General features: G+C 35.8%; 1 long non-coding RNA gene across 2 annotated transcripts; it reads right to left on the reverse strand.

The window, feature by feature from the left end:
- Window positions 1–1,087: 1,087 nt before the first annotated feature.
- On the reverse strand, window positions 1,088–22,426 carry LOC150042815 (uncharacterized). Of its 2 annotated transcripts, XR_016533528.1 has the most exons (6): window positions 22,377–22,426; window positions 19,344–19,437; window positions 8,832–8,971; window positions 4,660–4,872; window positions 2,559–3,020; window positions 1,088–1,170 (listed from the first exon to the last, which is right to left on the reverse strand). It is a non-coding gene; the product is annotated as an uncharacterized LOC150042815 (long non-coding RNA). The 2 variants fall into 2 exon arrangements; XR_016533529.1 differs by lacking the exon at window positions 8,832–8,971.
- Window positions 22,427–23,341: the final 915 nt, after the last annotated feature.

Below are 23,341 nucleotides of genomic sequence, written 5' to 3' on the forward strand. Positions count from 1 at the left end.
AAGATAAATGATATAGAAAATCAATCTGATAAGAAAAAGAAAACCATAAAAGAATTCATGAGGTATGTAATAAAATGAGTGATATTTTTGCCAGTTCCAAGGCATTTACAAAAACATCCAAGAGCAATCCTCTGGGGAATATTTAGCAATAGCTAAGAAAATATTCCCAAAATAAAATACATGTGATTTACATTATACATGGGTGTATATGCATGTATGCATACACATTCACTCACACCCATACACACAGTTTTATAATGTGTAGCCCTATAGAAACTTGAGGAATTTCTGCAAAATACATCCAACATTTAAGAACAAAAATGACAGTTATGTAATTATTTTAAATATGTTTTCAAATATATGTGTCAGAAAAAGACTAGCTATATAAATATATCCTGTTTTGCCTCTCTGCTTCAAATAGAGTAATTACAGTTTTTTAAGAAAACAGTTTTGCACATAGATAGAATAAATATTCACTACTCTCTTCTACTCACTAAGCACAACTAATATCCTCCTAATTACATATATGAGAAATAAAATTCTCAAGGGCAATGAGAAGGCAGGAAGAAGAAATTTTGGATTTTCTTTTTTTCATTTTCTTTTTAGCATTTTCATTTATCTTTTTTTTAATTGTTGGGGCAAGGTATAGAGGGGTTACAGTTACATTTGCCAGGCAGTAGGTACATTACTTCTCACACATTGATACCCCTTCTCATGTTTTTTTGTCACCATTTCCCTCTCCCACCCCCTCCCAATCATCTTGTTTTCCCACCTTCCCTTTCCTATTTCAAATAAACAAATAAATATATATATATATAATATACTAGGTAACAAAGTCAGGTACTGTAATATGAGATTAACCAAAAGGCAAAAAAAAGAGAAGAAAAAATAACATAATACATTACATATCCAAGTATGTCAGCTAAAGACCCAGCACCTGGGAACTTTAAACCATTTTATTTCTTTACTATTTTATGAAATGACATTTTGCTTGGTTTACTGATATCTGTGACAAAAATGAACCTTAACCAAAATAGGCAATAATAGGAGGTAAGTACAAACCACAGGACTCTGTTAGCATCTCAGTCAGCTGGTTTATTGTAGTCTTAGTATTCTTCTTTCTCTTTTCTAGTTTGTTCAGAGTCCATAAAAGATTTATAGTAGTAATTTCTGGGGAAGAAATTATTTCAATTAAATGTAACTTTTTAAAAAAATCCAGTAATGCTATTATGCTTCTATTTGAATTTTTTAAAATTTTAATAGCTATAATTAGCTTTATATTTTTAATAAATACATAATGGATTCAAGAATAGGATAAATATATATAGAATTGTCTAAAACAGGGAAAAACTAATTCAAGAAGACTATACTTTAGGAAACTAGGTAGAGTGCATTTTCTACATAGAAATCTTTACTCTTACAGTTAGTTTTCCTTCAGTTATTTCTTGAGCATTTGCTAAAATGGGATATTGAAATAGAACAACCTAAGTGTACAAGGGAATTCTTGATTATGGCAAAGGGATATGAAAGGTACAGCAACAACAATTTAAAATTCAGTGAGACACAAATTACTCTGTTGTGTCAATAAAGTTTAGAATATTGAGAACTAAGCTTTCAGGGGTTATACTGGTAATGCATCTAAGTATTCAAATTCTTAAAATTTGATTATGTAACAGATGGATTCCATTATTTTTTTTAAATTGTAGATAAATTTGTTTTGTTTCTCCCAGTGGAGATTTTTGAGTATTTAATTAAAGGCCTCATTGCCCCATCATTAAATTCAAAGAAGCATATCTAATGTGAACACTTAAATGTAATGTCACTCATTAGTCTTTAATGAAGAGAAACTTATTCTTTCTCCTAAGAACAGCTGTAAAAATAGTGTCTGTCACCTACAAAATTACATATTCTCAAGATTATTAATGTGCATTTAATGACTTTGAAATATGTCTTTGCCACAGTTACTAAGCATGCTTCTTTCTTTTTAGGCTTCACCTGTAGTAAGGTGAGCTGAAGTCAGATAGCCCAGGTTCTCATGCCTCATGACAGCAGCCTGAAACAGAATCTGTTAACAGGTTGAGCATGATATCATTCGGATTTCCAAACCCCACATTCTTTAATCGGTCCTGTCATTAGGCTGTTAAAATTCATCGGGTGCTCTTTTCACTTCCCTAAGACCTAGTCAAGAAGGAAATTGATTTTAATATCTCTGTCTGCTACAAGATGCAACTCAGAAGATGGCAGGCGGTGTATTGGAGATGACTTACTAATGTCTTTCCTCACCACAGCCAGCTCCATCCCCAGCATTCACAGCTACCATGACCATCCCTTCCTCCCTCCTTCCTTCCTTCCTTCCTTCTCCCTTCCTATCATCTTTAGGTACTTGTAGGAGGAATTTCAATTCATCAGGGAAGTTTATGATTACACTGCATCTTGATTAATGTCATTGCTTATACAGTTCTCCCCATGTCTCCCAACCATTCCTATCCTCTCTAATTCTAATTTCCTAGGTCTATTTTCACGTATGTACAATGAATATTATGGCTATATTCACTTACCTTTTCTCTTTCCATTCTTCTATTACCCTCTCCTTGATCCCATCCTCTCATGACTGCACAGGTCGTATCTTCCTGGTATCTGTTTTGTTAAATTTGTTGTTAGCTGCTGACAATTTTTCACAGTTGAAATCCTTCTCTGTGTATACTATATTTTAATCGATATGTTTATGAATGTCTTCATAGAACTTTGTATATGTTTACATACATATTTATGACTTAGAACAAACTTTCATATATGTGAGAAAACACATGCTAGCTATTTGTTTCTCTGCATCTGACTTGTGCCGCTTAACATCATTTTCTTATTCCTCAAATTTGAAACAACCTAATTAAGAGTCTGGGTCATTAATGTTGAGTTACCCAAGTGTCATAAAGATGGGGATTTGACTAGCCATCTTAACTCCACACTGGAGAGAGCAATAAATGTTTCCATAAACTCAAACTGGTCATCTGTCTTCAGATCTAGAGAGAGAGAGAGAGAGAGAGAGAATGCTGAAACAAAACAAGTATCGTGCACACCACCTTCCAGGAAACAAAACCATCTGCAGGTTACAAAAGTTTTCATGCTAAAATGCCAAATGGGACCCATAAAACAAAGACAGATACTCAATCATCTACAGACACTTTGTGCATCTCAAATTTTTCCAAAAATTCACTTTCTCTTCAGTTACATTTCCATATCAGCAGAATGAATTATATCTTTTGAAATCTTAGTTGCCTTGCTCTATTGACTAAGAAGAGACAAATAACTCATCTGAGATAGCCGTTGTCTCTCTGTATCTTTTTGTACGCTGGGTCTCTTTATTCATATAGATCATGTATATGACACATTTCAATTCTTCTCAGAGTGTCCATTAAGGACAGTGAGTATAGATGAAACCACTTCAAAGAGCTCTCAGTATATTTATTGAACTTTTCACTTGGCCTCATTCATTTTCCATCTCTTACTTTCTCTGTGATGTCCCAAGAATAAATTCTTGTGTGCACACAGACTCTTTGCATGTGTAAACATTCCCCTCAGCACCTCTTATGTGTGGAAAATGCTTTACATTTATATGCACTTCCTCCTGTCCTCTCATCCTTTATTTATCTCTGGGCTCTTTCTCTCCCTGGACTCTGCTCTCTGAAGACACAGATGTTCTGGAGTCTGTTATTTATCAATGATCTGCAATTCACTCTTGCTCTTTCATAGCACACTGTTTTCTCAAACTTCTTTTTATACCAGGAATTCACTCTGAGTAGTTATATTACTTCCAACCCCATTCATCTAGAAAACAAAAGTAGATGGCAGGTAGTTTGGCCTAGTGGTTAAAGTGCTTGCCTAGCATGCATGAAGACCCGGGTTCGATTCCTCAGTACCACATACATAGAAAAAAGCCGGAAGTGGTGCTGAGGCTCAAGTGGTAGAGCTCTAGCCTTGAGAAAGTCCAAGGACAGTACTCAGGCCCTGAGCTCAAGCCCAGGACTGGAAAAAAAATAAAAGAAAAGAAAAGAAAAGTAGATCTTGCATTTCTGAATTTCAGGTCCTATACTGAAGCTGCAGCTAGCTTAGTTAACTCCATCTAGAAATAACTCAGGGCAAAAGCCTCCATCTCTGAGATAATCTGTTACTGTAACAATAACTGCAAAAAATTGCAACCATGATGTGAACAAAAATGAAACACAGGTGTGGGTCTGGAATAAAGTTGTTTCATTCATTAATTTTAAATTTAAGGGCCATGTATCTCTATGCATGTATGAATGCCAGTACTAGCACAGGGGGCTTAAACTCAGACCTAGGCACTGTCCTTTCGCGCTTTCATTCAAGTCTGATTCTCTTCTACTTGGACCAGAGCTCCATTTCTGGGTTTTTGCTGATTAATTGGAGATAAGCATGTCATTGACTTTTCCATCCTGAGCTTGCTTTCAGCCCTGAACCTCATATCTCTGCCTCTCGAGTACTGGAACTTCCATAAATGTTAGGTCCTATTTTTATTCTTCACAGAAAATTACGTCTAAAAGTGTGCTCTGTGTGTCTCTTTGTCCATTGTATTCAGTGTGTATGTTTATATGTTTCCACTCAGTTTCTGGTTTCACAATACTGTACTTGTAACCGGCGTACCTGGCTCTCTACTTCTAAATAGTGTTTCTGTCATTTTTGATGATGAAAATGATCAGTAATAACAAATAGTCGACTCTCAATAAACATCTCTGTGTTAGGCAATCTTCTCTTTCTAGTATTGCTGCAGACTGCACAATCATGAAGAGGGCTGGGAGACTGGTGGTAGCCTTCTACCAACATTCTTCTAAGATTACATAGCAGGTTGAAGTGGTTCTATAAAGAAAATCAGATAGGATTCAATACGAAGCAAATCTCCCTCAGCAACAGCTGAAGATTAAAAATAACACTTCATTTATAGACTTTTGGGGGTATCAACAAAATCTAGAGTATTCTATAAAGCTTAAGTAATTTTTCATGTCAAAATTGTGACTTACTGCAGAAAATCTGACTGGTATATGCAATGCGTAAGATCTCGTACTTGCTGATTTTGTATTTACATTTATCACTTCCGCTTAGAGGTTTGATCTTTTTCTCAGCTTAAAACACTCACTAATGCCACTCAGAACACAGCACCTTGCTATTAATCCAAAATGACCTGGATTTTGTTCAGATTCAAAAGTCAATTGGACAGAGGAGAAAGGAAAATGGAAATATATTTTATGATGCTTTGTGGTCTTTTAGCAAAATACATATGTGCACATATAAGTTTATGGAATTTTCATTTTATTTTGTTATTTTTGTGCCAGTTTGGGGGTTTTAAACTCAGGGCTTGGGTGTTATTGCTGAGCATTTGTTCTCAAGGTTTTTGCCATACCACTTGAGTCAGAGCCCCACTTCTGGTTTGCTTTTTCTTTTCTTTTCTTTGTTCCTTTCCTTCCCTTTCCTTTCCTTTGTTTTCTTTCTTTCTTCCTCTCTTTCTTTTTTTTTTGTTGTGTTGCTGGAAAAAAGTGTCTCACAGACTTCCCTGCCTAGTTGCCTTTGAAATGCTTTCACCAAATCTCAGACTGCTGAGACATTAAGATTATAAATGGTAGCCAATGGTATCTGGTTTATAGTTTTTATATTTGAATTGACACAAAAATCCTATCTGTTACTTTGATATTGTTATGTTTTGGTACATGCGTATATTATTTAATACTTAAAATCGATTAAGCATATTTATCTTCTTGAGCATCGTTTCTTTATAGTGAATACATTTTAAATCTTTTTCTGGAGTTTCTGGAAATGTATGATATATTATGGTTTAAGTGTGGCAGTCCTGGTAACACAGGTAAATTGCTCTCTACCAGGACTAAGGCCTCTCTCCGTAGGCTGTAATATTCTTGAAAACCTGCTCATTTCATCAACATGGCAAGTATATTGATGTTCTCTCTGTGGCCCCACAGACTTACTGTATTAAAATTGATTTTGCTTCTGATTAGAATGCAAAAATCATTGTGAACAGAAACCCTAACTTACACCTCAAAACTAGAGCTGAGTCTAAGAGTACATAATGATTCAAGAATCACTGACTAGTATACAATCTAACCCCTAAGACTGTTGCTCTTCACTTAAAATGTGTGCCACGGCCATTGGAGAACAAGTTCTTATCATTCCTGACACACTGGAATGTTTTCTTAGAAAAACTTTATCGCTTTTTTATAATTCATTAACTCGTTTGTGCAACAAATTTAGTTAGGCAATAAATAAAAGTTGATAACTGCCATTAGAATAAAAAGCAAGAAACATAGACATCTCATTCATGATTCTCATGCCACAATTTTCATGACTTCTGAACAGCAGTGGATATTACATATAGATATTCTGAATTGTCATTGGTTTTATAGAAGTCTTACTCAGATCTTTAGCTAGGAACCTCGCTTGATCCATCAGCAAAATATTAAGCACACTATACTCTGTGCACAAAGACTTTTCTCTCCACTTCTCAAAAACCTGGTGGAAGTTGTGATTTTGTCAAAAAGATTAGCAAAACATCTGTAGGGGAAAAAACGTCATCCCCCAAAATGATAGGTAAATTGGGAAATGCCATAATTCATAGAAGATAAACAATATGGACTAAGTAAAGTTGAGTAGGTGGTCGGTCCATGGTGAATTAAATATTATAGATGGAAGTAGGCATGGGAAACAATTTGAATAAAAGAAAGATATGGAAATAACTGTAACACTTTTTATTGAGCATAGTCTCTGTCAGGTACAATACAATTTCCTGCATAAATTCACAATTAAGAAAACAATAGAGATGTGGTTAAAAATCGCTTTTCATAGTAAGGTCCATATTACATTCCTGGAACTGCCACTATGTGATATTCTATTACACTAGCACCATTCCTTCATTGGGCCTGCATTTTTTTTATTTGCAAGTGAATAGTACATACTGATAATGTTGACGGACTGTACTACTTCATTGCTAAGTGACAATTTCAACATAGGTAAAATGATGCCCAAATGTGTTAGATATTGGAATGTTAGCACAGATGCTCTTTGGGGAAATTTTCCAAGTCATTGCTTACTGTTTTTCTTACCTATCAAGTTTTTTTTAAAAAAAATCTAAGGCCTTGACCAACATGTATTTATGACTTCTTAAAGCAGTGGTTCATTCTTGGTTCTATAGGGAGGTAATATAAAGGGACAAATGGGACAGCGTCTTGGCTGTGGAAATCTAGCCATTCAGTATAATCATGAAAATAGTTACTGCCAGAATTTGTGATTCTTGCCTCCGGAAGAATGATCATGTGATCAGTGCTTTGTAGTAATGGAAAGAGAACTGATAATGAACATAGTAATAATCCTGATTAAGTCATCCCCGCATTCATGTTCACAGTTCTATTCTAGATTCTTTTCGCAAAACATCATGGAATCCTTTTTCTTCTTTGCCTTATTTTGGTCACATTGAGACCTCAGGATTCTTTGAAGGATATTCAACTATTTGAGCCATGCCTTCAGCAAATTAATAATGACTTTGTTGTTGTTATTGTTGTAGTTGTTGGTGGTGGTGGTAGTGGTTGCAGGGCTTAAACTCAGCCTGGGCATCGTCCCTGAGCCTCCATGTACTCAAGGCTACTGCTCTACTACTTGAGCCACAGCACCACTTCTGGATTTTGAGTGGTTAACTGGAGATAAGTTTCACAGAGCCTTTTCTATCCTGATCTTCAGATCTCAGCCACCCAAGTAGCTAGGATTGATTACAGCCAAGAGAAACCCGAGCCTGGCTTATATGATACAGGAGACAGATTTTTTTTTTGGTCCCCTTTCAGGAATGAGGGATGAGAAGATCAGAGAACTTAAACTCAGTCCAGATTTTTTTACAAATAGGAAAAAAAAATGAAGGCAATATTATATCTCATACTGAAGGCAATCAGTTCTAAAGCTCTTACATACCCAATATTCAACTGTCTGGTGACAGACTCAAATAAGTATAATACATTTGGACACATTTCTCTGTTTGAATTCAATTAAAGGCTTGAATTAAATCGTACAGTGCAGAATCATGCCAAAAGCAAAGAAATGGAAATAATAGACACTATATCACAGGAAGATTGGGGAATGACAATGAGAATGAATAAATCAGGGTTCTGTGTCCCCAACAAAGCAGTGCTCTCTACCCTTCTCCATCCCCTGAACCTCCAGATATTTCTCTACTTTTGTTCAATCCCTTTTTTGCTCTTATTCGAGTGTGCTTGATGGAAATTCACACATTTCTGTCAGAAACATCTGGTTGCATCTGAAGAGAATCTCAGGCAAATATGAGAGTTCCCTTTCACTGCACGTGAGTATGAACTTCTCTGAATTTTCATAAAATGGCTTCTCATTTAAACTTGGTTTTATGTATCTAGCTTCCAGCTCTACTACCCATGTCAAACCCTTATAATGACTAATTTCCCCACCAAGCCAACTCAGCTATGATGATAACCTTGTCCAAATAGCTGCACCAAACAAAAGGCATTTCCCAAACAAGGGGCCAGAGTGGTGTTTGTAATGGTAAAGCTTGTTGACGTGCCAGACATTCTTCAAGATATATTGGCATATATACTGTACTCATAAATAGACAAGTTGAACTGAAAGTCCTCTGTGTACCTACTCAAAGGTCCATGTTTAAAAGCATGTGTAAAACTGAAGCCATCACTAAAAATTGACTGACTTCATATTCTCCTCATCTTAACAGCTCCTAAGGGAGCTGGTTTATGAACCTGTAACAACTTTATAATATGAGCAACTTTAATCAGGATTATTACCTCAGAAGATGCCAGTTCTCAATTCAATTTCGTATCAGACTTCTGAAAGACTGTTGAAATTTTTGTCCTCCTTTGGCACTTCAATTGTTTCTCATTTTTTCCGTTCTTCAAGATTAATTTGCAACAGCTGTTTGTCTCTCCTGTGATATTTTTATAGAATTAGGATTTTACCCCTGTACACAATTTGTCTCTAAGCATGTACTGTAGGAACTTGGACATTAGTCTGAGAAAGTTTTGTTGCTGTCATTTCTTATGCATGCTCTAAAGGAAAGATCCTTTAATGGACTGTGATATCTCATGGCCCATAAATATTAATATGAGTGCCATTAGTTAGAGTGGAATATATTCACTTGTGAATGTTTTTAAAAAACACAAATGTTAATTTATTTTTGCATTAGAGGGTGTATTCTTAGCATTTGGAGTCATTTTTGCTTAATTGGTCTAAGCTATTCTCACATAAATAAATGAAACTCAAATTGCTACCCTCAGTGACACAAAAGAATCTAATTTTTTGGTGCCTTTTTAGACCTTCCCACTCATTATCACACTTAAAACCAACTCAATTAATGAAATAAACCTTTTGGTTGATACAACATGACTTTAAAATAGAAGTATAACTGAATGTATGAAACATGTCGGTTTCAGAAAATATCTCATTAGATGCAATTAAAATAGCCAAAAAAGAGAACATTCAATGCCTACAGTTTGTTGCAATCAAATATCTAAAATATTCACAAATGAACACTAAGTTGAAGTTGATTAGTCATATTGGATTAGCTATATTCTTTTGAAAGCTTTTAATATACAGGTAAAACAGAAATGAAAAAAATTAAATAGGCCATCTTTATAAAACCTCATGGAAGAAATACATACTTAATGGTTTCACAGAAAGAAACTAGTAACCATTTTGCCATGTTTGTTGGTTAACAAAATACTATTGATATTTAAAAGCATTAAAAAGCATAGATTTGTGTCTGGAATTGGTGGGTCATATCTGTGATCTTAGCTACTCAGGAGGCTGAGATCTGAGGATTGTGGTTCAAAGCCAGTCCAGGCAGAAAGGTCCATAAGGACTCTATTTCTGGTTAACCACCAAAAAACCAGAAGTAGAGCTATAGCTCAACTAGTAGAGCACTAACGTTAAGCCAAAAGAGCTCCAGGACATCACCCAGGCCCTGAGTTCAAGCCCAGTACTGGCACACACACACACACACACACACACACACACACACACACACACACACACACAGCACAAAAGAAAATTAAATAAAAGCATGTATTTGGTATAAGATTTACCCTATGTAGACCTGTGGATTGTCTGTCATAAATAATTCTCAGAATTATTGCAGGAAGAATTATGCATTTCATTTATCTTTTAGTATTAAAATTAAGATGATTTTATGAAGAAGCTGTTTCAAGGAGAGGAAGATTTTAAGATTTGTTGCTCTGAGCTTTGGATCTTTAGGAAGTTAAAAGAGCCCTGTGGAGACTACCATTGGTCTTTATTCTGTTTTTCTACAAACTTATAGGGTACAGACAGATGATTATCCCATTGTTACAAACTATTGCCAGCCATTTGTATAAACAGTAAAGTGATCTTTAAAAACAGATCCTATGAAAACAGAATAAATGAGTATCCTGTCTTTCTTGCATAGAATATTTATGAATTCTTGAGTAGATACCATGTCTCAGAGCTGTAATATGGATGTATTCTCATGTATCCTAAGTATGGTGCTACCCTTTTATAATCCTAGTTACACCAAAGGGCAAATATTGAGAGGATCATGTTTTCATGCCAACTTGAAAGCCAGACATGATGATGCATGGATGTAAGACTAGTTAGTAGAGAGGATGCACAGGAAGGAGAATTATGCTCCAAGGCCAGTCCCAGACAAAAATGACAAATCCTATCTCAAAAGTAAAGCAAAAAAAAATGCTGGGAGTGTAGTTCAACTAAGTAGAAGGCTTTCCTGGTGAGCACAAGGCACCAAGTTCAAATCCTAGTCCAAAATTCTAAAAGTCCTGATCTCTCTTTTACAGGTCTTAATACTTGGTGTACAAGAGACTGTACAACCTGCTATCATCATAGCAGCCAGCACATAGGAAAGACACATTTTTATGTTAAGCACTTTATCTCTAGAACTTATGTTCTTTATATAATTCCTTTCAAACTGTTCTTATTAACATGGGCAAATCCCTCAACTCAAATTATTCAAGTGGCTTAATGAGATATTCCTCAGGTCACACTAGAGAAATCACCCCCAATAAATTTTGTATACCTTTCCTTTACAGGAAGAACTTTAGCACAAGCAAAACAGCTTCTCCCCTGAGATATACAAGACAAAATGTAATTTCTTTTTCTAAAAAAAAATCCAGTTTAATATAATGATCCCAGTGTGAAGACAGGGTAGCTACAACACAGTGCCGATTCAGCTTTCCCTTTCTTTTCCCACATTCACAGACTTTCCTATATCTGTGTGAGAAGCGATATTTATCTTGGCCAATAGATGGTGACAAGAAGTGACTTATTTATATCTGTGCTGACACACTTCATTCACATATCCCTTTTGTTGATGGTGTCCTTAGAAGCAATCCCAGAATTACAAGACACAGAAAGCATGCCCACGAGCCACTGAATGTGGAGTTAGGTGACTACACTTCAGAGGTCGTTATTGCCATGTTGAATCCTGCCTGACAGGATCGGGTTAATGGTATACCTATTTGTTTGTCCGTGGATTAATAACTGAGTACCAATATATCCTTGTATGTTTTTTTACTCACCTGGTCAGGATGCTCAGTATCATCACTGTCCTCCATGATGCCAGTAAACAGTTACAGGAAATGATGGTATAAATCCCATCGGGGAAAGGGTCAGGTCTCCCCCAATGTATAGGGAATGTGGTCTTCAGGATGTAGGTGGCAGAAGTTGCTTTGCTAACCCATAACTAATGGAGTATGTGAATTTTATGTTTGCCACCATTGTGTCTGCATGTTGTGGCAAGGCATAAAATAGTTGAATGGCTCTCTGGAAGAATTCCAGTGAAACCACAGACATGTTCCCAGTCTCTTTTGACCAGGCTTATGCTGTGTCAAAATTTTTGCCATCAAAATATGGCAAATAAAAGCCAAATGTGGCTCACACCTGTAATCTCAGCACATAGGAGGCCAAAGAGGGATGAAAATAAGTTCCATGCCAACTTGTACTATGAAGACCAACCCTGTACCAAAACACAGAAAATAATAGTAATAATAATAATAATAGTAATCTTATATGGAAATCAGTGTAGTATTGCTATATTTTCCCTTTCATTTTTAGAAAGATATACCTCCTTTTAAGTTTATGATAGTCTAGATCGTAATTAAATATTTGGCCAATTTTGTGCTAATTTCAAGAGATAAACTGCCTCAGAATCAAATGTATAGTTAAATGCTACTTAAATAGTAAATAAATTTAAAGTGTATCTCCTGGGTTTTGTGCTATAATCTGAGAATTTATTAAAAAAAAGTCTTACAAAGGCACATCCCCCAGCATTATTAAGAACCCCAAGTCATGTCTCACAATTAAAAAACAACAAAAAACAGTAATAGAAACACTTTCAGAGTCTCAGTTCAGAAGATTTCAGAGCATCGCAGGAACTATCTAGCTACACACAAATTTTTCTTTCATACATAGGACACAAACACAAAAGAATTATTAAATGCCAAATAACAATATTATTGGGCAATCTAAGACCCACTGTTATTAGAATTCCTTATTATGCCTTTCACATGATTTCCAAATCCCACATGCTTTCAAATCCTCAAAAGCTGGCTGGTTGTTTTGCTGTGATTGTTCAACAGAAAATAAACAGATGGGACTGAAAAAATTCCAGAAAACACAAATGGGATAGATACTGCCTCAGGCTTTTGAGCAGCTTCGAAATAAGTTGTAATTCCCTGCCCCCCCCTCCTGGTTTGACAAACAAATCTCCTGGAACACAATCCCCAGCACAATTTTACTGTCAGCCATCACCAAATATGTTGTCTGTCTTTTTATCTTGAAACATAAAGCTAATTTGGGGGCTTTTCTTCTGTTTTTTTTTCTGATGAGTGAATGATCAATGATTGGTATTTGGCAAGTATATTAAACTATGGGATAAATACCTGTGTAAGACATTTAAGATATATGGATTCCTCTATTTTGTCAGTGAAGAACTTCAAAGGCACTAATCTCATTAATTAAATTGCTTTCAAATAAAGGCCATGTCCATTGACAGCTGACAAAGATAAATTATGCCTGAGGTAGATTTCAGATCTCTTGCATATGCTTGCCCTTTGAGTGTGAACTTTCACATACACAAGCCAAATTAGACAGCTAAATTAGACGTACTTTTTTTGTTACCAGTGGTCTATATTCCCTTTGCTTTTTGGTTTGCTGATGTTTTTCACCTGACTTGTTTCCATTGTCACCTGATTTGAAGGGAAAATGGAAAGGTAGAGATGCTGAATGCTAGAGAAATCTAGAGATGGTTGGGTAGGTTGACTCCTCTTTGGGAGGCATAAATAAGGATTTAAATCTTACTTGATTTCTGCTCCTCAAGTCCCAAATCTAGTGGTACTATACCAGTCTGAACTACGAAAATTACTAATTTGTACCAACTTTGGTGGGATTGGCTAGAATACTCAGACAGTTTATCCTAATTCCCACCAAGGTAGCAGATGTTGCTAGCAGTGGCTTAGTTGATCTGAAAGAAAAGAATGGAAGCTGATCTTCTGTCTCTTTTCACTTCCAATATTAGGAAACCTTGGTACCTCTCCAGTTCATCCAGAAACAAACAAGGGAAGGCTGAAACAAATGCAGTGAATCAAGAGGTTTAAAAACAACCGTGGAATAACTAGCTCATGCTTATAATTCTAGCTACTCAAGTCAGGAGACTGAGATTTGAGGGTCAGAGTTCAAAGACAGCCTAGGAAGGTAAGTCCAATAAACCACAGGTAGAAGTGTGGCTTGGGTAGTAGAATGCTAGCCTTAAGGAAAACGTTCAGGGACAGTATAGTTGCTTGAGCTCAAGCAACAGAAACAACACAAGAAATAAATGAATAAACAAAAGTAAAATAGAGGAAGAAGGGACAATATGTTGTTTAAATGGTACAGGTACAGTTTTTAGTGTAGCAGTGAAAGACACTGGAAATGAATAGTTACAAGCCTAGAATCTTAACTTACAGAAAGATCATTTGTATAATCTTCTTGTATTGATAGAAAGATGGCAATTTCCCAAAAAAAGATCATCTAGTTTTATCTTCCTTTCCTTTCTTTTCTTAGCCTTTCTTTTCCTTTCCTTTTTCTCCTTCCCTTTTCTTGTCTTTCCTTTTCTTTGGGGTTGAACTCAGTGCTTTACTTTCTTGCTTAGCTTTTGTACTCATGGCTGGTTGCTTTGCTTCTTGAGCCATTTCTCCCCTTCCAGCTTTCTGATGGTTAATTCAAAATAAGATTGTCATGGACTTTTATGCCCAGGCTGGATTTGAAGCATCATCCTCCAATCTCAGCTTCCTGACTAGCTAGGATTACAGGTGTGAGCTACTGCCTCCTGGATTACATCTAGGTACCCAATTCACTTCTCTATTTATCTGCTAATATTCTAGTCAACGACATCATTTAAAAGTCCTTCAACCGTTTTCTATCTTGCATAGGAATGTGAATTGAAGACTGGGTGACATATTCAGAGAATACAAAGATTCCATTGAATTTTCTTGTCATAATACAATCATGTGGAAGCTTTATGTGATCATAGTGTCTCACTTCTCAGCTTTGACTTTCTTCTTTAGCAATATAAACTATAAACCAGAAACAGGTTGTCCTTAGAGCCATGATTTCCCTCTGGTCCTGTTGTTTTTCTATGACATGTGCATTCAATGGTGAGTGATGATAAATATGTATATAAATATACAGATAAAATGGCTTAGCTTCCAATGTTGATTGTTTTAGTGATGAATGCCACGCTTTCCCAGATCTAGAGAGTATGAACATTTTCCCATGACTGACGGACGCCCTAGGTGGTACAATCTTGGGAAATTTTGCCAAGCCACTTTCCAATTACTTGTCTGATATTGAAATCCTATTGACCTGTTGTGAAGATATGATCCTGAAGACTGTAGATGTGTTAGTCAGACTTACAAACACACCAAAATGGGAACAAATCAATCATGACCCTTTCCAGACAGAAAAAAAAATAAGGTTTAATAAAAACAGAAGGAGTCTTAAATATCACTTGACCAAATCTTTAATTTTATAATAAAGCAAACAAAGCCTCTAAAACATTCAAATGAAATATAATAAATACTGAGTCACATGGATAACATAATATTGATTAAACGGGAACAATACCAATTTTAATTCAAGCATAATTTTAGGTACTTTATATTCTATTACTAATGAGAGAAATAAAGATTTGCCTATGACCAAATATCTACTTCATAGAAAAGCTGGGATCTAAATTGTTGTATCAGGGACACAATGACTAGAACAATGGCTAACTTTTCCTGAGCCATGCCAGTGGCTGTACCCCAAATTTTTAAGTGCTGGTCTAGTGCCCCATTTTCTCCAAGTGAACCTTGGTAGAGAATCAATTTTCTTTCTTGGACATGGGTTCATCAAAGTCTCAAAATGCATTATTACCTAGCTGTTATATGTCAACAAATGAGCACTGTAAGACGAGTTTATGAAGTCAGTGAAGGAGAGAGCGCTGTGCTCCCAAAATGTCACTGCTGTCATTTAGATGATTAGCAGACTTGCAGAGTAACTAGAAGTTTGGGACCAACTTGCAGCATTATTTCTCTTGGAAAACTAAGGGGGAAGAGAGGAGTATATCTTATAAATGGCCGTTTCTATAACAAAGGTCTTCCATAATAAGATAAATAGAGATAACTGGGCACTCATGTACAAAGAGAGAGAGGCAGGAGGCATTCACTAAAAAAAAAGCCAAGGCAGAAAGCCACATTGTTTGGAAAAGCAAGTGTATGTTTGTAGTAGAAAATGCAAGGTAAACTGGTCAACTTCCTCGCACAAAAGGGCCTCTGCGGTGCCTCTATTGTAAAAAGCCATCACCACGGAGAAGAGATGAAAATATTGACAGGATCTGATGCAAGGCACCTGGTGAAAAACAACCACACAGGCTGCCATGCCTGTGTAAGAAAAATAATGCCAGTAATAAATACAAAGGAAGTTATTGTGGCCCAGTCCACTGAGATCAGCAATTCTTCGGGCGATTCTACTGGTAGTTAGAAACCCTTCACTCAAAGCACCCATCATGTGGCAACTTTATGAAGATAGCCAGTGAAAAAGTCATTCTCTCAAAAGCTGGGTAAAATTGCACCAAGTACAGAAGATGGGGTACAAAAAAAAAGAGAGGAGCAGGGAAGGTAAATAACAGATGCCCTATGAGAGATGGAAGCCATTTCGCAGTCGTATGTGACTCCTACAGGGATCTCACAGAAATAAACAGCATGGGTTGGTTCAATGCTGAAGCAGGCTGTGGGAAGAATGGAAGGCTGTGTTCTATTCATTGAACAATACATGAGTTCAGCATTGCTTTGTAGGCATAAAGTATTGCCTGAGCTACCAATTGCATATCCAGGTATTTGTGAATAAAGAATTCCAAAATTCATGATTACTAAAATCAGAGAGAAATATGAATAGTTCTTCATCAGCAGTAGCAACGGGACCATATAACACTTCAAGAAATGAAGAGGTAGAAATTCTCAAAACTGAATGCTGCTGGCCAAGTATATTATCAGCAGCAGCATTTCTCTTCCTCTAATCTCTCTTCCTATCTATGTCCACTGCTTATGGAGCAATTAAGGCTACTTTCATACTTCATCTCACTTCAAATTCTGTCTTTTTATATACATCTTCCACTACCAGGCATACAGATTTGCAAAGGGAATGGAAGTCAGGCAGTAGCGATGGGCTTGTAATTTAGGATGAGAAACAGGAATGGAAGGAAAGAAGACAGGAGCCACTAGAGAATAGTGCATCAAGGGAGGCACTTCTTTTCTTGCCAGAACTCTAATGAAAAACTGAGCACTTCATCACATTAACAAGGAATGAAATTACTTCCAAAGGGTCATATGGTCCGATAACATCAGACATATCTTCCTCGAGACACCACAGCCACATCAAATAAAAGGATGAGGAGACATATCCTATGTGACTGGAGGTTCTAAAAAAATCGTTATGTCTTCAGTTTGAAAGGAGATTTAACAGAAGTCAAGAGGAGCCAAACACGAAAGAATCCATCTTTCTCATTTTAAATAAAACAGGATGAGATCAACAACTTCTTACCAAAGGTAAATACTGAGAGATTTTTACAAAGAGGTTCTAAGTTTTCATGCCACAAAAGAAATGGTAAATACAAGAAGTAATAGATATGTTAGTTGTGCTGTTATACAATACATGCATGCATCAATTACCTGTGCGTCATAAATATGAGTCATCATCACATGTCTATTTCAAAGAAAATTTAGATAACAAAAATCATGCATGTTCATTGTACAACAGGAAATTATTTTTAAAGTATTTTACAGACAATAGTAAAATAGCTAAAAATTATCTTCAGGTTGTGAATAGACTTAATGAGGATATGGTAACAAACTCCAAAGATTTTAAATAATGAGATGACTGAACTTAAAAGTATACTTTCTTGAGTGACCTAAGGAAAATAATAACACATATAAAGTTCTAATATAATATTGTTGGCAGTAAATAGATGAAGTGACATGACAGAAAATGTAAACAATGGCTATACCTCTTGAACAAGAAGACTAAAAACTGAAAAGAGCAGTACCAAAATTGTAGATAGTTAGAACTAAAATGCAGTTTCAATTTACAATGAGAGTTTCCAATCCGTGCCTAAAGAATAGAAATAATATGTAAGGATCTACTCAGAGAATAATTTCCTAAGCTTGCCATTGAATTTTCAGATGAAACCTCATCACCAAATGGGTTCAATTCCTTGATACCACATACATAGAAAAAGCCAGAAGTGGTGCTGTTGCTCAAGTGGTAGAGCTCATGTTTTAGTCTGCTTGGGCTAACATTTAAAAAAATTGCATAGGCTGAGGTGGTTTGAAAAATGACATAAATGTAATTCCATGAGTTCCTGAGTCTGAGAAGGCTTACATGAAAGTTCCATCAGATGTAGACACTGATAATATCTTGATTCTGTGTTTAAAAATAGTTGTCTTGCTGTAAACTCCAGTGGAAAAAGAAATAATTGAGCCCTCTGGAGCTTCTTGTATTATGGCCTAAAACCATTTAAGAAAGGTTTACCTTCATAATGTAATCACTTCTCAAGTATTTCTTGTACATTTGCATCAGTGACGAGTTGGGATTTTATACATGAGTATGAATTTACCATAAAAACCACTCAGTCTATAGCAAGTAAAAAATAAAATAACAGATGGTTTGAAACTGGGAGTGAAAACATTTCAGAATCGTACTAAGATATATACCATAATTTATTAGACTTCTCCTTTTTGCCAAATGCCCTTCTACAAGTCTCACACTACTCAACTTGCAGTAGACTTCCAATTTTCCTTTCTGCTCACTTTTGTCTCCCTTTGCAGATTTCCAACTATTCTATCAAATACAGTATATAATTGCATAATCACACTTCTGTTGATCAGTGTTCCCATCAGTGTGACCCAATTCCTGATATAAACATTTAAAAAGAGAAAAGATGAGTTGTGGCTCATGGTGTTAGGAGTTTTCAGGACATGGTGTCCTGATTCAGTGTCTTGTGGACCTATGTAAAAGGAAGTACACAGCTATAGAAGTACATGATAGAGCAAAACTATACAGCATGGCAACCAGAGGGAAAAAGAAAGACATGCAAAGAGGAAATGTTCAGGGTCCGAATATCTGCCTCAGTGATACCCTGATATGCTATTTGCTTCACTAAGCTACAAGTACTAAAGATTTTCCCATCTTCCAATAGCACATAAGCCATTCAATAAAACTAGATCATGTAGACCCTTCAGGTATATTTGAGATCAAGACTATACTCATATGGTTTTAAATACAGCATTATGTCTTCTGATGGTTAGACCTAACATAGGGCGAAGCTTGATGGTTCATTTTCATTAGTAGGACAGAGTTTAAATCATGGAAGTCTTGAAAATCTGATAAGGAAGAAAGTTCAAAGGTCGGTAAAAGGGGCCTAAATAGTGATTTACTCATGTTTTAGAGTGCAAGATCAATAAATATGTGAAAAGTAATAGTACTGAGAAAAGCAATAACTATATTATATGGAATTATGATGGTTATAAAAAGAACAAAAAATGAAATAGAAATTAATACCATAGTTGATTCTGGGGAGATCATTGCTTCTAGGTTTACATGGTTTATGTTGTGTACATTTGAGTTGTTTAACCATGCATTGCATCCATAATAAAACACAGAGCACTCTCAGTTCTCACAGTTACTAAGAATTGAAAATAAAAAGAAAGAAAAGAAATGAAGTTAGATCGGTTTACCATTTAAGTCTTCTTTATATCAAGAGCCTGTGATTCTGTGATCAGGGGTTCATTTTTAGGAAGAGAAATCTTGTATCAGTGGGTGGATGGATCGCTATGGAGAGACATGCAAGTACAGAAACCAATTACTAGGTTATTATAGGAAGGAAGGTAGGAAAGTAATGCAGAACTGAATTGAAGGTACAGGTGGCGGGAAGAGAAGGAAGATTAAAGATGTGAAACCTTTGTTAAAGTAGAATATCTGGTGTAATTTGGAAATTGGTTGGCTCAATGTCCAAGGTTAGAAAGAAAGGGATATTAAATTGATGGAAAGATTTCCAGTCAGAGTAATTATATGAGAAGCATTAAGATGAAATAAGAATAAGGGTGAGAATTAGAGAGAAATATTCCCATGGCTAGGTCAAACTGAGTGGGAAAAAATTGTAATTATGAAAAGTACCTTAGTCGTTAGTGGATATGAATTTAGGACTCCATGGTCATCAAAAGAACTGTAAGGAGATATTTATTGACTTGGCTCCTGCTCTATATTTGGGGTTGGAAATCATACATGGTTAGATATGAACTTTTTTGTGGCTTGATATGGCCTGAGTTGAAGATTGAGATTGTATGCATGCATGTCTATATACACATGCATCTCTCTCTCTTTCTCTCTCTCCCTCTCTCTCTCTCTCTCTCTGCCCCCCCCCTCTCTCTCTCTCTCTCTCTATATATATATATATATAGTGAGATAATGCAGGTAATGTATATATATATATATCACAAGGAATGAAAATATTAAGATTTGAGGCAGTTCTGAATTATTCTTAGAAATGACCTTATAATGAATAGCATTAAAGCTAGATAACACAAATAGTATCTCACTAGAATAGTTATTCTGAAATTTCATACTTTATAAATGTAAATCCTCCTAGTATTATATATATATATATATATATATATATACTGATAGCATCAGAAATGTCCTCCTTAGAAAAGAGATGGCATTTGCCACTTCATGTATTTTCTGTCTTGGCACTCTTAAGTATCCAGAGGACTTTGCCTAGCTTCAGCACAATCTCAAAGTTCTGGATATTTTAAAATTCTATCTTCAAAGCAACCAATAATTAGAAGCTGATCTCCAGGTCCTGATAACATATTTCACTCGACCGGTAGAAAACAGTGCTTAACATTAATGACTCAGGGTTGTTATTTTACTGAGAGGACTATTTTTATGAATTATTACTTGATTTGCACAGATTTATTAGGCACAAGGTGGCAACTTAACACATATTATACCACCTAAAATTTGCCAAGACTATGTGAAAGAAGTCATACAAACACTGCACATTGTTTTCATGCCACAAGAGCCAATCAGAATGTAGAATAGCAATCAGAGGAGACAGGAAAGCGCAGGCAGAGAGATAGGGGAAGACTGGCTAATTGCAATGAAAGCATAGTGAGATGGGCATTTTCTAATCTCTGTAGCACAGTCGTGTGACAGCAATCCACAATAATGCATCACATAATTTTATAAACAATTGAAAGAAAGGAGCTCAAATGTATCAGATACCAAGGAGTAATATATTAATATTAATAAATCTGCTTTAATCAGTCCACATTGCTCAATATAATTTTATATCATACAAAAGCTCAAGTCATTATTGTATGATATATGATAATTATTGTGTATTCATCTAATGAGTTTGAAGTTTCTGAAGAGATGGAATGTTTTTCTGTCCTATCTTTTAATAACAAATTTACTATTATTCTAAAGATGGTGTACAGAGGGATTAGAATTGCAAGAGTCAGGTGATGGGTACATTTCTTTTTGAACAGCATCCTCTGTTCTCTCACTCCTTCCCACTTTCAGTGGAAAGATTTGTACCCGTGTTTCCTGTCCTTTGATTTATCCTAGGCAAACAAATGATTTGCCTTCCAAAGAGCTTGAGTTCCCATTTTTCTGCTTTTTTCTGCCCACTATTTAAGCCCCCAGGAATGGGATGTTATGAAGAAATGAAAATCCTTGTCACTTTCTAAAATAGAACCCATTCTGGTAGAGTTGTTAAATTTCCATCCAGTGTCTGTTTCTGGTTGTTCATTAAGGTAATAATAGCTGTTGGAGTGCATTTTCTCAGTTTACAAAGCAGAGCTTTGAGCAAAGTCTGGGTGAGAGGCTGGAAGAGGTTCTGCTTTGTTCAATACATATATTGCAAAAAGGCCCTAAGCATTGTGAATAAGCAAGCAATACGGGAAAAGAAAAGATCAACGGGGGGTGGGGGGAGGAGTTAGGCCTAAAACATAACACATGCCGCTTTTACCTATATTTAATTGATTAAACTCAATTATGTGGACCAAGCTGCCTTAAAGGGAAACTGGGAAATATGGTTTAGTTGTGTTCTTAGCACAAAGAACAAAAAAGAATAAGAAAAGTTCATAGCTTCTGAGGAAGATGCCTAATGATGGCTTTGATAATTTATATTGAAGCTGAACTTCCCCAAAACAAGGGTAAAAATGGGCCATGTTAATAAGAAAAGGCATGCAGGTCCTCAGGGAAGCTTTTCTGGAAATAAATTCCAAATCAGAGCTTTTCTCCTAATGTGCAAACTTGTGTAGGGACTGTGAAATCCTATAACAGAAGTTGCTTTTGACAATAGTCTTTAAAAATCAATTCAATAGTGCCTCTTTTATATTTTACATGGCAGTAAGTAGTCATCTGAGAAAAGTTTTTCCCTAATTAGTGGGAGCAGAAATCGCCATTTTAAGAAGGATATACAGTATTTTATAGTGGCTCCATTGATGTTGGAGAATGACTTTGTCCCATAATTGTTCTTTTCTAATCTCTCCTCTAAAGATAATGAAATTCCCTAATGCTTTTTACTTGAAAGCAAAAAGGAAATGAATTTCCGTGAGCCTCATTTGGTCAGATTTATCATGGCTCCTTGCATGAAATTGACAATTCCCCAAATTTCCTATCACATCATTGCTAACCATTTGCATAAACATAATTGTCTAACTTAGTCTCCAGTCACTGGGTCAGAAGATAGAGTAACCCACCTGTGTGCAAGATGGAGCTGAGAAGACAAAGCAGATAAAGAAGCTTCAAGTAAAGAACTCAGAATTTGGAATCATGGAGTTATGACTCTATAAAAAGCTAAGAAAGAGCACAATATCCTTAGTTCAAGCCCTACTTTTGACACAACCACAACATGTAAGCTATGCCTCAAGGCTAGGTTTTCAGATACCACATGTCTTGTCCTTTTAAAATAAGATGTTAAAAATAAATAAAGTAGCTATGACATTTGCAAAAAAAAAATAAATTAAAAATAATAAAATAAGATGCTAATATTTCAGCACCGACCATCAATGCCTAGAAAATAAAGGTATTCATGAATATAACCAAATGGTCAGAAGGCTTGGTAAAAGAGAAGGGTGCTTAATAGAAACAAATTATCATAACTTGTTATTAGTATATAAAACCTGTGAGAATACCAAAGTGACTGGGACATTCTGTCTACCAAATTATAAGAGGATTACTCTTTAATGTCATTTTCAACTTGGCACATATGAATACGTGTATCTATTTTATCATATATCCTTATGCATAAATAATACATCCTCCAACCAAATCTAATAGTTTTTTTTTTCTATCAGTTCAGGATAGGAAAATATAAACAAGTAGAAAAACAAACTTTAGTAATACCGGATTTTTGTTTTGTTTTTGTTTTGCCAGTCCTGGGGCTTGACCTCAGGGGCTAGCTGCTGTCTCTGAGCCTCTTTTGTGCTCAAAGCTAGTAGCACTCTACTAGTTTGAGCCACAGTAGCACTTCTGGCTTTTCCTGAGTGGTTAATTGGAGATAGTCTCATAGGGGCTTGACTGCAGTCCTCAGACCTCAGCCTTCTGAACAGCCACAATTACAGGTATGAGCTACCAGCATTAATTAGGTTGTAATGTGAGTTTTAAATAAGGAAATAAAATGTTTATTCTTACAGATAGAATCCAAATTGCAATTTACAGTTCA

The sequence above is a fragment of the Megascapheus bottae genome, chromosome 33 (assembly GCF_031878675.1).
Source record: "Megascapheus bottae isolate mThoBot1 chromosome 33, mThoBot2.hap1, whole genome shotgun sequence".
Lineage (NCBI taxonomy): Eukaryota > Metazoa > Chordata > Mammalia > Rodentia > Geomyidae > Megascapheus > Megascapheus bottae.